The sequence below is a fragment of the Scyliorhinus canicula genome, chromosome 4 (assembly GCF_902713615.1).
Source record: "Scyliorhinus canicula chromosome 4, sScyCan1.1, whole genome shotgun sequence".
NCBI classification, from domain to species: Eukaryota; Metazoa; Chordata; class Chondrichthyes; order Carcharhiniformes; family Scyliorhinidae; genus Scyliorhinus; species Scyliorhinus canicula.
Window position 1 is genome coordinate 186,348,132 of NC_052149.1, and position 16,881 is coordinate 186,365,012.

General features: G+C 51.3%; 1 protein-coding gene across 6 annotated transcripts in view; it reads left to right on the forward strand.

The window, feature by feature from the left end:
* The window catches only part of psd2 (pleckstrin and Sec7 domain containing 2), a 275,923-nt gene that overhangs the window by 8,208 nt on the left and 250,834 nt on the right, over positions 1 to 16,881 (forward strand). The gene's annotated exons all lie outside the window — the stretch shown is intronic.

Genomic DNA, 16,881 nt, shown 5'->3' on the forward strand with positions numbered 1-16,881 from the left:
CAAGGTCGGAGACGTGGATAGCTGGCACCGTCGTCCGGAGTGTGCGGTTCATTAGCAGCTGTGCTGGGGACAGGCCAGCGGACAAAGGAGTCACCCTGTAGGCTAGCAGCGCTAGGTTAAAATCTGAACCCGAGTCAGCAGCTTTGCACAACAGTCTTTTAACAATGTGTACCCCCTTTTCAGCTTTCCCATTCGACTGGGGGTAGTGGGGGCTTGAAGTGACATGCGTAAAACTGTACGTCGGGCAAAATCCGTCCACTCCTGACTGAAGAAGCACGGGCCATTATCAGTCATGACCGTAAGTGGAATGACATGGCGGGCAAAGGTCTCTTTGCAAGCTTTGATGACTGTTGCTGATGTGAGGTCACTCAGTCTGACCACCTCGGGGTAGTTAGAAAAATAGTCCACGAGGAGGACGTAGCCCCGGCCTTTTGCATGAAAGAGATCAATGCCAATCTTGGTCCATGGGGAAGACACCAGTTCATGCGGCTGCAAAGTCTCTTTCGGCTGAGCCGGCTGGAACCGTTGGCATGTAGGACAATTGAGGACAGTGTTGGCGATGTCCTGATTGATGCCAGGCCAATGCATTGCCTCTCGGGCTCGCCGGCGACACTTTTCGACCCCCAGGTGACCCTCGTGGAGTTGGCCGAGGACGAGCTCTTGCATACTCTGTGGTATGACTATCCTGTCCAGTGTTATTAGTATACCATCGACTACTGCCAGATCGTCTTTTATATTATAGAACTGTGGGCATTGGCCCTTTTGCCAATCAACTGTGAGATGGCGCATGACCCGTTGGAGTAAATGATCCCTGGCCATTTCCTGACGAATCTGCACGGGCAGCATGGTAGCATAGTGGTTAGCATCAATGCTTCACAGCTCCAGGGTCCCAGGTTCGATTCCTGGCTGGGTCACTGTCTGTGTGGAGTCTGCACGTCCTCCCCGTGTGTGCGTGGGTTTCCTCCGGGTGCTCCGGTTTCCTCCCACAGTCCAAAGATGTGCGGGTTAGGTGGATTGGCCATGCTAAATTGCCCGTAGTGTCCTAAAAAGTAAGGTTAAGGGGGAGTTGTTGGGTTACGGGTATAGGGTAGATACGTGAGTTTGAGTAGGGTGATCATTGCTCGGCACAACATCGAGGGCTGAAGGGCCTGTTCTGTGCTGTACTGTTCTAAATTCTAAAATTCTTTCATCAGTGGCTGGAAAGTTGGATGCACAGAACTTAACATGGGCGTCGATCTGGCCGACGAAGTCCGACTGCTCGCACGGCATGGTGATGGAGCGAGAGAGTGCATCGGCCACAATGAGCTCCTTTCCCGGGGTGTAGACCAGGTCAAAATCATAGCGTCGGGGTTTGACGAGGATACGTTGTAGGCGTGGCGTCATATGGTTGAGGTCCTTCTGTATGATGTGAACCAGTGGCCTGTGGTCCGTCTCGACCGTGAACTTGGGGAGTCCATACACGTAATCATGGAATTTGTCAATTCCCGTGAGGAGGCCCAGGCATTCTTTTTCGATTTGAGCATATCGCTGCTCAGTAGGTGTCATGGCTCTAGATGCATATGTGACTGGGGCCCAGGAGGAGGATTCGTCGTGCTGGAGGAGTACTGCCCCAATGCCAGCCTGGCTTGCATTGGTGGAGATCTTCGTCTCCTTGGCAGGGTCGAAAAAGGCCAGTACCGGGGCCTTGGTGAGTTTCGCCCTGAGCTCACGCCACTCACGCTCGTGAGCGGGGAGCCACTGGAAGTCGGTGATTTTTTTAACAAGATTGCGGAGAGCTGTGGTGTTAGATGCAAGGTTGGGGATAAACTTCCCAAGGACGTTGACCACCCTAGGAAGCGGAGGACTGCCTTCTTGGCCTCCGGTGCCTTCATGGCGTTGATCGCCGACACCTAATCTGCATCTGGCTGCACACCGAACTGCGAAATATGGTCGCCGAGGAACTATACTTCTACTTGACCGAACGAGCATTTGCCTCTGTTGAGTCGGAGACCATGCTCGTGGATCCTATGGAACACTCGCTTGAGGCTATCGATGTGCTCCTGAAGAGTTGTGGACCAGACAATGATGTCATCGACGTACACTCGCACCCCCTCGATGCCCTTCATCATTTGCTCCATTATTCAGTGGAACAGCTCCGAGGCGGAGATGATACCAAAGGGCATCCGGTTGTAACAATAACGACCAAACGGGGTGTTAAATATGCAGAGCTTTCGACAGGGTGCGTCCAGCTGTATTTGCCAAAATCCCTTGGAGGCATCCAGCTTCGTGAAAAACTTGGCGTGAGCCATTTCGCTGGTGAGCTCTTCTCGTTTAGGGATAGGATAGTGTACCCTCATGATGTTATGGTTCAAATCTTTGGGGTCGATATAAATGCGCAGTTCCCCTGATGGTTTTTTGACACAAATCATGGAGCTAACCCAGTCCGTGGGTTCCGTGACCTTAGAAATGACGCCCTGGTCCTGTAGGTCTTGCAGCTGCTGCTTAAGGTGGTCCTTAAGGGGTGCCGGCACCCGAAGTGGTGCATGAACCACAGGTGTGGCATCCGGTTTCAGGAGTATCTTGTATCTGTAGGGAAGTGTGCCCATACCTTCAAAGATGCTGTGGTATCGTGCTATGATGTCATCTAATTGGGTTTGGAAGTTGGCATCTGGTGAGGCTGATGCCTCAGCAGGCGACATGGTTTGAACCCGCTGCTCAAGATTCAAGATTTTGCAGGCCTGAGCACTGAGCAAGGAAGCTTTGTTGGACCCTACAATTTCAAAACGCAGGGTGGCTTTTCAAGAACGATGGGATACCACAAGCTGGCATGAACCACTGCACTGGCAGCAATGGCATTGCCATTGTAGTCGAGAAGCTGGCAGGCCGATGGAAGAATGCTCGGCTTGACGTGGATGGTATCCAGGTCAGACTTCGAAATGAGGTTCACTGAAGCGCCGGTGTCCAGCCTGAAGCGTATGCGAGACTTGTTGACTGCAAGGGTGGCACACCACTCGTCGTCCGGATCAATGCTCATTACTGGGAGGTGTTCCTTTTTTGCGGAAAGCATCGTATGCGTGGTGATGCCCACCCGGAATGGGGATGTGAGATCCTCGGAGTCGGGATCTGGAACCATGTCGGAGTCTGAGTCTGCAACGGGTTGCTGCACTGACCGAACGATCCTGCGCTGCAGCTCAGATCGTTGTGTGGTGAGCAGTTGAGCAGATCTGCACAGGGCTGCGTAGTGGCCACGCTTGCCACACTGTTGACAGTGTCGAGATTTTGCGGGACATTGCCACTTTAAGTGGGCGGAGCCACAGTTGTTGCACGTCATGGCGCCGACGTCAGGACGCTCCGTGTGCCACCGCGCATGCGCGGTGCGGTCAAACGATGTGCGCACCTGCGCAGTTCGGTCGTCGGCCTCGTCGTCCCCTCGGTCGTTGCCGCCTGCGCAGGAGCCAGGGAAAAGTGTGCAAAATGGCCGTCCTCATCCAGACTCAGGCCCTGGAGATGTTTTACGGCCTGCACCCGCTCCGCATCGTGGGGGCCTTGCCGCGCCGTCTCTGCCGCCTTGATATGGGAGTACCGGTTGTTAGCGTGCTCATGTGGGACGCAGATCTCGATGGCGATGATGAGGGTGAGCTGCTTAACTTTACGGAGCTGCTGGCGAAGGGGATCGGAGTGGACTCCGAAAACGATCTGATCGCGGATCATGGAGTCGGAAGTGGAGCTGTAGTTGCAGGACTGCGCGAGGATATGGAGATGGGTTAAGAAGGACTGAAAAGGTTCATCCTTACACTGAAACCTCTGCTGGAACACATAGCGTTCAAAGCTCTCCTTGCCTTCGATGTCACAGTGGCTGTCAAACTTCAGCAGGACTGTTTTGAACTTTGTCTTGTCCTCACCTTCAGCAAAGGTGAGGGAGTTAAAAATGTGGATAGCGTGGTCCCCGGCTGTAAAGAGGAAGAGAGCGATCTTCCTGGCATCCGATGCGGCTTCGAGGTCGGTGGCTTCAAGATTCAGCTGAAACGTCTGTTTAAAGATCTTCCAGTTTGCGCCGAGGTTGCCGGCGATGCGGAGCGACGGGGGAGGGCGGACGCTGTCCATGTTACCGGATGGCTGATCGCAGGTCAAAGGCAGACTATCTCAAGGTAGGTCCGTCAAACTCTAACATGACTCACTGGTACCATGATGTGTTGTGTCTGCTGGGTCTGTGATGACTGCGTTTACTGTAGCAGTGAGAGAGACAGGCTTTCAACACTTGAAGAAATGCAACTCTATTTTATTGAACTCTTAACTATTATACAGTAGTCCCCCGTTATACCGCGCTCCGCAATACCGCGGTTTGCGATATACCGCGGGGGGGCTTATGGACCCCAACTGTCAGTTGTGTCAATTTCAGCGGCCGGCTCACTTTGATCCGGAGAGGGAAGCTGCTCTCTCACTGAAACAATCAGCCGGCCGCTGAAATTGACACTGCCGGCTGCTCTCTCCCTCCAATCAGAAACATTAAAACTTAAAAGTTGGATTGGAGGGAGAGAGCAGCCGGCAGTGTCAATTTCAGCGGCCGGCTGATTGTTTCAGTGAGAGAGTAGTTTCCCTCTCCGGATCAAAGTGAGCCGGCCGCTGAAATTGACACTGGTTTAATTAGATCCACGATGGGGGTTTTAAATTTATTTTAAAATCTATGCTAGCGCTTCCCATTGTGAGTCTACGGGGGTCTGACCTCTCCCCCCGCCCCCCGTAGACTCTCAATGGGAAGCGCTAGCAGAGATTTTAAAATAAATTTAAAACCCCCATCGTGGATATCCGCGGCTCGGTTGCAACGCGGGTGGCTGTCTTGGACCCCAACACCCGCGTTATAAAGGGGGACTACTGTACATACCTAAACTGTGGGTTGACACTATGCTGAGTTGACTGGAGACCTGAGGCTAACCTGACCAGACTATCTTGCTGCCACATGGTGGATGTTCTAGTTGTTGCTCACGGGCTCCGACTGTCTCAGAGGCTGCATCATAAGAGAGCGGGAAAACTAGTGCCCTCTGGCTTTATAGTGGCCGTGTCCTGTCTGGTGATTGGCTGCTGTGTTCTGTGTGTTCATGGGTCATCCTGTGTGTCAATCAATGCTGTCTGTGCACCATCATATATCCGTGTGTATATTATGACAGGGACAATTGGGCGAGATGGAAAAGTACTGAAAATACTAATAACTTACCTTATCAGTAATAGGTATAGCTGCAAGTAACCTTCAGCTTACATCCCTATGATTCAAGAAGAAGGCTTACCACCACCAACACCACCATTCTGGACAATTAGTAATGAAGCATAAATGTTAGTAATACCAGCACTGCCTGTATCCTGAGAAAAATCAAATAAAAACATAATTTTGAGAGCAACGAAAGAGTTTGCTAAAAATGCTGTGCAGTTTTCACTTCTGAGTAGTGGCAATGCGGTGCGCTTTACCGTTGTGCGCGAAGATTCTTCCAACCCAACACAGCTGCGCATTTCTTTTGGAATCTTCCAATTCCAGCTGTCAAAGAAACGTCCAGTGACCCTGGAGAATTCTATTGGAGTGGAGTGGTTTGGGGAAGAGAGGACATGCCCCCTTTTTACGCTGCCATATTCTGGCAAGAATTTAAAGGTCCAGTCTTTTAATGAATAGTACTGAATGGGTGAGTGAGTGTGTAGGTAAGGAGGTGGGCTCTCAGCCAAACCCTGGCTCTAATAAAGGAATACTTGAGTAAATTTGTTGACACACATGCAGGGAAGATTGGCTTTGCTTGGTTGACATCTCTAGGAGGTGTTTTTTTCTGTGATTTCTCTCGTCAAGGTTAATTTTTGAGGCGTAAAGTGTTTTAACCTCTGTTACTGAAACTTTAAAGGTCTGCTTGAATTACACTTTTATAAGGTTGTAGGAACAGCATTTCTCAAAGATTTATGAATGGGATGTATTTTGTCAGCAGTTTCACACATGCCACTGTTACTATATGGTTCATTGGGTCTGTACATGATATATATTAGGTGAATGGGTACGGAAGGACCATGAGTTGGCATGGACGGTATGAGGGGCCATTGGGGGTGGATGGGGCTATGAGTTGGCATGGGAGCATGTAAGTGGCATTGGGAGAGGGCGGGGGATGAGGGCTAAAATGCAACCAAACAACTGTGAAGAATTCTTGGAGAACTGAGATGGGCCTTTTAACTAGTCCACTTCAGTTCTTGGCTGCTTCTGGAAGGCTCTGTACTGCTTCCTGCTGTAACAGGCCCAACTCTATCCCATTGTTGCTTCCCTGGAGCGTAAATAGCACACAAAGGAGAACTGTAGACTGAGGGGTGTCTGCAGAGTCTGGAAATTCAACAACTTGAGATACTGCCTCAGTAGCGCGAATCCAGCCCATAGTTAGGGTCTCACCATCGACTGCATATAAATGCATAAGATTGATGATGGAAGGATGATAGTCCAGGGCTGGGAGTTGAGAAAACCTTCCCACGATGAAAATAGCCATGATGATTGGTTGCTCATATTCATGTCTCTGGCTGGCTACCCACAAGTACAGGGTGTCATCAACTACACATGCATGGCGATCTGAATATCCCCAGATCAACCAGGAGCAGACGAATAGGAAGTGGAAGATTCGTCCCTCAACTCCAGACCAGCCAATCGTACTGATGCTTATCATGTCCTATTAGCTTAAAGGTTTGGTTGGTCACTCACATTGGAAGAAAGTAACTCTCATAGAACTCAAGCAGTTCCATGACCAACCGTCCACCCATTGCACAAGCACCAATTAATCTCAAGTTACTTCAGGTGCGATGGAATGGCCATGTTGCACAACGTGTTTGATAAAAGCCGAGAGACCCCGCTCCCGGGATCTACCTGGCTCGCAATGCCTGATGAGATCTAATGCGATATTGTGAGACGTTGTGATGTGAACCCTGCCCCTTGTAGGCGGGATCACTTTTTGGAAAACCTGCATATTAGAGCAAGACAGCTAGTCTCACTTTAATCTGCAGTTTTCCGAGGCACATGACACATTGGGATTTACCCCTTCGCCTCGGAGACCTCGGGCTAGCGCCGTTCAGTACTGGTCTCCACAAACAGGGACCAGAGGTAACATCATGCCTGGAGGTCTCCTAGGGGATTGGAGGCCCCCAGGTACTTTCCCTCTAGGCAGGGTGGCACACTGGCACTGTTAGTGCCACTTGGCACTGCTGACTTGGCACCCTGACAGTGCCACTTGCATGCTAGCCTGGCAATATCAGCTGGCAGGGTCCATCTGTGGTGGGGTTCTCCTCCAGTTTGGCCCTATGAGCTGTAGGTCCTTCATGTTGTAATGTATTAAATAAGGTTTCTGAGATTGCATCCATTTTGAGGTGCTGTCAATTCTCCTACCTGCTTCAGCAGCACTGCCTCTGTTGGTTCATTGCTTCGGCCCTCTTAATGGGCTTACCACCTCGGGAACCTGCTAGCCATCTTTAATTGAATTGGTTACCTTTGAGAAGATCCAAAATGTCCACGCACCTCTGATCCATGCGAGGTGGGGACCTCAAAATGGTTCCAATGTCGAGAGTTCAGTGATGTAGGGGAAGTTCAGCCCTTTGTGAGTCTACGGTTAATGGCCTTCTGTTTAAGGTGGCAGAAATGCTGACACCCGTAGTTTTCAAGGCTTTTATCAGGGTCTGCAAGGATAGCTTTGAGTCCTGTGATTCAAGTCCCATAAAGGTGATCAAGGTTTCTATGGACAACATCCTCACATTGGCCTACATCATAGGGATACACATCCTCACCACAGTACATAGCTGCTCACCGAGTTTCAAGTGATAATAGGTTTCTGCACATTTCGAGTTCTATTAATTTGAAAATGAATGATAGGTTTTTTTAAAACAAACAATTTTTAATGAGGTATTTTTGGCATAACAAACAACCACAGTACAAAAAACAATACAGTACAAAGAACAGTAATCAAAAAACAACCGCCGACATCCGCCCCTCCAAGGCCCGCCTATTTAACCCCCTACTCTATACTACCCTAGCCCCCGCTGCTGAAGATTAGTTCCCTGCAAAGAAGTCAATGAATGGTTGCCACCTCCGGGTGAACCCTGACACCGACCCTCTCAAGGCGAACTTGATCTTTTCCAGGCCGAGAAAGCTCGCCATGTCGGTTAACCTCTGACTTCGGAGACCTAGACTCCCTCCAAGCCAGTAGTTTCCGTCGCCGGGCTACCAAGGAGGAAAAGGCCAGAACATTTGCCTCTCCCTCCTCCTGAACACTGAGATCCTCCCAACACCCCAAAGATTGCTACCCCGGACTCATTTCCACCCTTGTCTTCAATACCCTCGACATGACATCCGCGAACCACTGCCAATATGCCCTAAGTTTTGGGCATGCCCAGACATATGGACATGGTTCGCTGGTCCACCCGTACACCTGTCACACTTGTCTTCCACCCCAAAAAATCTACTCATCCGGGTCGCTGTCATGTGTGCCCGGTGCACCACCTTAAACTGGATCAAGCTGAGCCTTGCGCATGTAGCGGTTGCGTTGACCCTTCTCAGCGCATCCGCCCGTAGGCCTTCCTCCATCTCTCCCCCCAGTTCCTCCTCCCCCTTAAGCTTCAGCTCCTCTGTATGCGTCTCCTCCGCCCCATTAACTCTTTGTAGATGTCCGAGATGCTCCCCTCCCCCACCCATCCCCTAGACACTACCCTATCTTGAATCCCTCTTTGTGGCAGGAGTGGGAAGGATGGTACCTGCCTGACAAGAAAGTCCCGCACCTGTAGATATTTGGAATCATTCCCTGCTGTCAGCCCGAACTTCCCCTCCCGCGCCCTTAAGCTAGGAAAGCTCCCTTCCAGAAACAGGTTCCCCATCTTCTCAATCCCCATCCTTTGCCATACCTGAAATCCCCCAGCTAAGCTCCCTGGAGTGAATCGATGATTGTTGCATATTGGGGACCAAACCGACACCCTCACTGCACCAACAAATCTCCTCCGCTGACCCCAGATCCTCAGGGCCGCCACCACCACGGGGCTGGTGGAATATCTCGCCGGCGGGAACAGCAATGGTGCCGTTATCAGCGCCTCTAAGCTGGTGCCCCTGCACGAGGCCGCTTCCATCCGCTCCCAAGCCGCCCCCGCCCCCACCACCCACTTCCTTGTCATCGCAATATCAGCCGCACAGTAATAATTACTAAAATTTGGCAGGGCAAGCCCCACCCCCCTTCCCCCCCCCCCCCCCCCCCCCCCCCCCCCCCCCCCCCCCCCCCCCCCCCCCGATTCCTCTCAAGCATCACCTTTTTCACCCGTGGGGACTTACCCGCCCAAACAAAGCCCAAAAAGACCGCCGTATGAAAATCGGGAGACATTGGAACACAAATAAAAATCTTGGCAGTACCGTCATCTTAACCGTCTGCACCCTCCCCGCCAGTGATAGCGGGAGCGCATCCCATCTCTGAAACTCACCCCTCATCTGCTCAACTAGCCGGGACAAGTTCCACTTCTGTAACCGGCCCCAGTCGCGGGCCACTTGTATCCCCAGATATTTAAAGTTGTCCCTCACTAACCTGAACGGTAGCTCCCCCATCCGACCTTCCTGGCCTCTTGCCAGGACTACATACATCTCACTCTTCGCCATATTCATTTTGTATCCCGAAAACCGGCAAAATTTCCCCACACTCATCATAATCTCCCTCATCCCTGCCCCTGGATCCGCCACACATAGGAGAAAATCATCCGCATACAGCGATACCCAATGCTCCAGCCCCTAGAAGCTCTCAGAGCAATTGCCAGCGGCTCTATGGCGAGCACAAACAGCAACAGGGAGATCGGACATCCCTGTCTTGTCCCCTCTAAAGCCTAAAATAGTCAGAGGTCATCTTGTTGGTCCTTACTCTAGCTTCCAGAGCCTGGTACAGCAGCCTGACCCAGTCGACCAAACCCAAACCGTCCCAACACCTCCCATAAATAGTCCCACTCTACCCAGTCAAACGCCTTCTCTGCGTCCATGGCCACAACTACCTCTACTTCCCTTCCCTCTGGGGGCATCATAATCTCGTTAAGCAACCTTCTAATATTGGCCACCAACTGCCTACCCTTGACAAATCCGGTTTGGTCCTCCATAATCACCTCCGGCACACAATCTTCAATCCTGTAGGCCAACACTTTGGCTAGCAGCTTAGCGTCCACATTGAACAATGAGATCGGCCTGTAGGACCCATACAGCTCCGGGTTGTTGTCCCGCTTCAATATTAACGAGATTGTAGCCTGTGACATAGTCGGGGGTAGCACCCCTCTATCCCTCGCCTCGTTAAAAACCTTGACCAGCAACGGCCCTAATATCCGTGAAAGTTTCTTGTAAAATTCCAACGGGAACCCATCTGGCCCCGGAGCTTTGCCCAACTCGCCCACCTGCTCCCTGCCCACCCTTGGGAAAGTCAGCCCGTCCAAAAAGCATTTCATCCCCTCGGGCCCCAAGGGGGGAGTTCCGAGCGGTAAAGCCCGCTATAAACATCCCTGAAAGCCCTATTTAGCCCGGCCGAATCCCCTACCAGGTTCCCATCCCCGTCGACCACCTTATCAATTCCCCTGGCCTCCTCAACTGCTGTGCCAGCATTGTGCTGGCCTTCTCCCCATGTTCATACAGCATCCCCCTCGCCTTTCTAAGGTGCTCCACTGCCTTGCCCGTGGACAGTACCCCAAACTCTGCCTGCATCCTCCGATGTTCCCTTAACAGTTCCACCCCTGGGGTCACCGCATGCCTCCCATCTATCCGCAGGATCTCCTTGATCAGTTGGTCCGTCTCTGCCCTATCCGTCCTGCCTCTATGAGCTCGGATTGAAATCAACTCCCCTTTCACCACTGCCTTCAGCGCCTCCCAGACCACCGCTGCTGAGAATTCCCCCATGTCATTGACCTGCAGGTAGTCCAGCACACACTTCCTTACTCTCTCACACACCGCCTCATCCACTAACAGGCTCACATCCAATCGCCACTGCGGGCACTGGAAGCTCTCCTCACTGACCTGCAGTTCCACCCAATGTGGGGCATGGTCCAAGATAGTGATGGCCAAGTACCCCGTGTCCACCACCCCCGCCAGCAGATCCCAACTGAAAATGAAAAAGTCGATCCGGGAATACACTCTGTGTACATGCGAGTACAAAGAAAACTCCCTAACCATCGGCTGTCTAAACCTCCATGGATCGATTTCCCCCCCCCCATCTGCTCCATGAACCCTATCAACTCCTTTGCCATTGCTGGCACCTTCCCCGTTCTCGAGCACGACCGGTCTAGGCTGGGGTCGATAACCGTATTAAAATCCCCTCCCATCACCAGCTTGTTCGAGTCCAAATCCGGTATCTTCCCCAGTACCCTCCTAATGAAATCAACGTCGTCCCAGTTTGGCGCATAGACGTTAACCACCGTCCTCCCCTCCAGCTTACCGCTCACCATGACATAACGCCCCCCCCCCCCCCCCCCCCCCCGTCCAAGACAATACTGCCTGCCTGGAATTGGACCCGCTTATTAATTAAAATCACCACCCCTCTCGTCTTTAGTATCCAGTCCCAAATGGAAGACCTGACTGACCCAACCCTTCCTCCGCCTAACTTGATCCACCACTTTCAGGTGTGTCTCTTGCAGCATCGCCACGTCCGCCTTCAGATCCCTCAGGTGCATGAGCACACGGGCCCTCTTGACAGGCCCATTCAGCCCTTTTAACGTTCCAGGTGATCAGCCTGGTTGGGGGGCACGCCCCCCCCCCCCCCCCCCCCAAGAATGAAAGTTTTACGAAATTATAATAACAGATTGTAGGTGGGATTCTCCGGTTCCCCAGTCGTGTTTTTGTTTTGGCAACGTGCAGTTCGCTGGTGGCGGGATTTTGTCTTTCCACCGCTTGTCAATGGAATTCCCCATTGTGGCACCTCACGCTGCCGGGAAACCCGCGGGAGGGGTGCGTTGTCGGCGAAAAAAGTGAATTGCAATGGCTGGAGAATTACCAACTTCTGTCTTTGATGTGGTTTCTGGTTGGTTGATACAAGCTAATAGGATTATTATTTTCATTGTTCATGAAATGGTGACTTTTATTTGACGGTGAGAGGTTCCTTTTTTCTCTGAGGAATGTAAAATATTTTTCATTAATAATGCACAAAATCTGAATTTCGTATATGGTGCATACTAGATGAGTGGCTATTGAGGATATATGGGGGCCAAAGACGTAGCATGGGTGGTCAGAGGGGGCATAGAAGATACATGGGGAAGAGAATTGGCAGGGGGCATCTGAGGCGCATAGAAGTTGAGGGACATGAGAGTGAGGTTTAGGGGGAATTGAAATACTGTTAGGAACTGAGATGCTGCGTTGGAGAACCGAGGCGGGCCTTCTAACTGGCTCCCTCAGCATCCACAATCCTCCCGCTCTAGTTCATGGCTCACAAATGGCATTGCGATCCCCATCCTGTGTGTAAAGACTAAAACGGCAAATTTACACATGGGCCAGGTATGCGGTTTGCAAGCTGCAAATGTGTGCAGCTCAGCTTTTCCTGAGCGCAGAGGAATCAGTTTTTTGGTAATTTCTCCTACTTTGACCCCTCTTTCTCTCAACATAATTTTAAATTACACTTCCATGACTTAGGTTATAAAAAGAATGTTAAACATACTGGGTGGGATTATCCGTTTCAGAAACTAAGCGTTGACGCCGAGACTAAATCTGTGGACGTCTATGACAACGGCACAGTGGTTAGCATGGTTGCCTCACAGCGCCAGGGACCTGGGTTCAATTCTGATCTTAGGTGAGTGTCTATGGTGAGTGCATGTTCTCCCCTGTCTGTGTGGGTTTCCTCCGGGTGCTCCGGTTTCCTCCCAAAGTCCAAAAATGTACAGGTTAGGTGGAGTGGCCATGCTAAATTGCCCCAAGTGTGCATTGGAGTTACTGGGTTATGGGGGTAGGGTGGGGGCTGTTTTAGAGGGTTGTTGCACAATCGATGGATTAAATGGCCCCTTCTGTACTGTAGGTGTCCTATGATTGTAACTAAATTAGTACTGGTCCCAGAGCAATTGATCCGTAAAGGGATAGCACCGGCACCACGACGAGCCCGATCGAATCCAATGAAAAACGATATTCTATTCAATGGGGTCGGGATTGCCACTCGAGAGGCTGCAGCCGCATATTAGCACTCCACTGCCCGCACATATTCATCCCAGCCAACAAGGTGGCAGCACAAAGAGCGGCATCCCTGGTTAGCGGATGCAGAGCTCGAGATCCTGATGTACGCCATGGAGGAGAGGCAGACCACCATGTTTCCCAGGTGGGAAGGAGGCTGCCACACAGCACCATACACCCATCCCATACACCATAACCCCCCTCCCCCACGCCACCTGGAGGACAACTGAAACCCACCCCCCCATCAGTCTGCTCGCACCCCACCCTTGCACCACATGCCAACAGCCACAGCGCTCGCCATGGCTACACACATACCCCTTCCACTGCCCATCCTGGGGGTGTAAAATTCCACTCTTCGAGTTTCTAATTGCCAAGTATTATGTCTTGCACTTTACTCCCATCAAGAATGTATTCTGGGTTTCAATAATTTGGTTTTCACTGAAAAATGAACAAAAGCACATAACTGGAGTTTGAAAATACTGGTAATTATCCAGTAAATATAATGAAGGTGTGTTTTGAATTATTCAGTCTCTGAATCTGTGGCTCCGATAACACATTGTGCATTGCACTTTTGTTGTATGTTGGAAAACAGTGTATACTCCACTTCATTATGTGGGATGCGCCAGTACATTGAACATTGCATAATATTTATTTTATGATTATGAATATAATGCAGCAATCCATCTCATCTTTCATGAATTCTGCAGCCTGTATTCTTAGTCCAGCACCTTTACTCTGTTGTCCAGATCTTTACCTGATTCTACATTTATCTTTCTCATCAGAGGCTGATCATCTCTAACAATGGCTTCTCTTCACAACCCTGCACAACTGCTAATGTAGCCCAGCATGGAATCATCCATGGAACCCCCTCCTGTTCCCAAATGCTGCCTCACCATTGGCGAGCAGCCACCTTCCATTTGTATGCCAACATCAGTCGGCTTTCCACTATCTCTTTAAGCCGATCATCTGTCTCTATGCTATCAGACTTTTTGTGCATCATCCAACATTAACAGAATAACACCTTTCCTTTATATAGCAAGATAATATGGTAAACATCCTACAACATTTCACAGGGGCATTTTCAAACAAACTTGACACTGAACCACATAGGAAATATTAGGGGCGCGATCCACCGGCCGCGTTGTACTCTCGCTCAGGTGCGGTGCGGCCGGTGGATCCCGGGAGAGGCCCCTCGTGGGTTTCCTGGCAGCCTTCACGAGGCATTGGAGACAGAAGCACACCCAAAAGGAGCGGGACTGATGCACAATCAATGGACACGAAACATAGATGAAGTCCGAACGAAAGGCTTTAATTCACAAGAAGTGGACCTGGCAGCAGACGTGCAGAAGAACGGCTGGCTGCCGGGGAACACGGCTATACCACGCCTCGTAGGCGGAGCTAGCTTCCTCTCAGCCAATCGGCTGAGAGGCACACGATACCTGGGCCAATGGGCAGCGAGTCCTCTGCACCAATGGCAGCTCACGCTCCCAGGTACCGTAATACCCCTAGTTATACTACCACATTCACCCCCTGTTGAGAAAGGAACTGGGGGGGGGTGTGTACGCGGAATGCGGACATGGAGGGGGGGAAGGGGGGTGTCCCGTGAGTATGTGAGAGACTGGTAGTATGACTAGAGATGTTAGATCGTACCATTTCATTGATGGCTGCCCGCTGGCCCGCAACTATTTACAAAATACAGAACAGAGTAACTATGTACAGTTTGGGAAATGGGGAAAAAAAATAGAGAACAAGCAAAAACAAGAGTCCATCAGCAGTTCACATGGATTCGATCAGCCGATCGGGTGCCTTGGATGTCCTGTGCGACCTGCGGAGCTGTACCGGCGAAGTTGGCGTGGTGGCCGTCCGTGACTCCGGGAGCGATGATCCTGTTCTTGCGGCTACGTCCTTACCCCTAGTCAGAGCTAGCGGGGGCCAGGCCGGGGGAGGGTCGTCCTGCCCACTAGGCAGCGCGTGTGAAGGTGTCGGCGGGGGGGGGGGGGGGGGGGGGGGGGGGGGGGGGGGGGCGCATGCAGGGGGCCGTTGTAGTTGGGGGGGGGGGAGGGGGCTGCCGCCTGGGGGGGGGGCAGGATCCGGCGGGTGCCAGGTCCCGTAGGGAGACCGTGTCCTGTCGGCCGTCCACATACGCGTACTGCGGGTTCGCGTGGAATAGCTGGACTCTTTCGACCAACGGGTCCGACTTGTGCACCTGCACGTGTTTCCGGAGCAGGATGGGTCCGGGGGTAGCCAGCCAGGTCGGGAGCGGGGTCCCTGAGGAAGACTTCCTGGGAAAAACAAGAAGGCGTTTGTGAGGCGTTTAGTTAGTGGATGTACAGAGAAGTGACCGGATAGAATGGAGGGCGTCTGGGAGGACCTCTTGCCAGTGGGAGACTGGGAGATTTCTGGACCGAAGGGCCAGCAGGACGGTCTTCCAGACCGTACCGTTCTCCCTCTCGACCTGCCCGTTACCACTGGGGTTGTAACTGGTCGTTCTGCTGGAGGCGATGTCCCTGCTAAGCAGGAATTGACATAGCTCGTCACTCATAAAGGAGGACCCCCTATCGCTATGAATGTAAGCTGGGAATCCGAACAGGGAGAAAATGGTGTGTAGGGCTTTAATGATGGTGGTTGTGGTCATGTCAGGGCAGGGGATGGCGAACGGGAAGCGGGAGTACTTGTCAATCACGTTGAGGAAGTACGTGTTGCGGTTGTTGGAGGGGAGACCTTTGAAGTCCATGCTGAGTCGTTCAAAGGCGGGAAGCCTTTATCAGATGCGCTTGTTCGGGGCGGTAGAAATGCAGTTTGCACACCGCGCAAATGTGGCATTCCCTAGTCACTGTCCTGACCTCCTCGATGGAGTAGGGCAGGTTGCGGGTCTTTATAAAGTGGAAAAAGCGGGTGACCCCCGGATGGCAGAGGTCCGCGTGGAGGATTCTAATTGATCCAAGTCAGGAATCGAGTCTAGGACCCTGGAGCTGTGAAGCAACAGTGCTAACCATGGTGCTACTGTGCTACCCACCACTCCCTCAGGCAGGCCGTGACTCGGATATTCTTTCTCCGACCTCTGATCTCTAAATCTTCCATGATTTCTGACAGGCCACATATTGTTTTTTTTCATGGATGGAATATGAGTTTTAGCTGAAGAAGCAACGTATTAGACATTCAGGATTCCTTCCTCCCATTTGATCAAGCGTTTTAATGGTATTCTGTAACTCGGTCTCCTGAGCACTTAGATTTTGTGTCAGCACGCTGAGTCTCTGATCAATAGCTAGGGTGATGTTGGTAGTCATCATTTTCAGTGTCTCCGAAAGCACCTCAGAATATCAGATCAAGAGACTGTTCGAGGATCAAGTCACTATATTGGAAAGGCGGCTCCACCCCTGTTGAATCTGACTGCGTCATTATATCTCCGGATTTCTTTATGTTTTTTGGCATATTCCCACAAACACTAATCCAGAAGTCTTCTGGAGACATAACATAAAATGTCAGTCCATGAATTAGGCAAACCTTTGCCGAATCGATCAAGATAAACGACGGATTATAAATTGAGAGGCGGCACCGCCAGCAGTAAAGCTACTATTCCCCCGCCCGTCACGTGACCCCCATCATGGAGTTTTCTTACTGTATGAAAATGCAGAACTAAATTTGCTCCTCCATTAACTGGCATATTTCATTAACTGGAACCTTCCATTCGCGGAACATGCCACACAACAGAGATTTTCCTTTCAAATTAAATTTAACAAAATGGGTTTTAC